Genomic DNA, 625 nt, shown 5'->3' with positions numbered 1-625 from the left:
CGCACTGAAACAGCTGATCCAGGAAGACTTGGAGCTACAATGACACGATAAAGCAGTAAGAGAGTCTGTTAATGTTTAAAAAACTGGTATTAAATAAATTAAAACAGAACAATCGCGAGAACGAGTTTTCTTTTTCGGTGTCCACAATCGTAATTATAAAAAAACACATTCACGTAGGCCTATAGTCGAATTTTGGAAGTCAAAGCGGGAGGTTATAGCCTACCCAAGAAAAAAATAAATAATTCAAAGTAGCCTTGTTGCTTTAAAGATACGCAATGCTATAACTAATAGGCTAATTATGACTCCCTCAGCATCCCACATTACTTTAGATTTAGCAATGTATTGGTCACCGTATTGTTTACACTGCTATTTACATATAGCCTAGCCTGTTTAATTATAGTCATTCTTTTGTCAGTAGGCTAGGCCTACACTATGGAACGCTTATACACACAACATTAATAAAGCATAGGCTACATTTACGTTACACTTTCTCATTTTTTCTTTTTCCTCAAGTATTTGATTAGCTGCACACAAACAGTGTGTAGAAAGGGGGGAATTCCAGGGATGTAAGATACTGCAATTATTCTTCTGTCACTGTCAGTATTTCGTTCTAGGCTACTTTCCG

Source organism: Squalius cephalus (genome assembly GCF_949319135.1).
Source record: "Squalius cephalus genome assembly, chromosome: 2".
In the NCBI taxonomy this organism is placed as follows: domain Eukaryota; kingdom Metazoa; phylum Chordata; class Actinopteri; order Cypriniformes; family Leuciscidae; genus Squalius; species Squalius cephalus.
The sequence above is the reverse complement of the archived record's forward strand: the minus strand, read 5'-3'. Positions refer to the sequence as shown.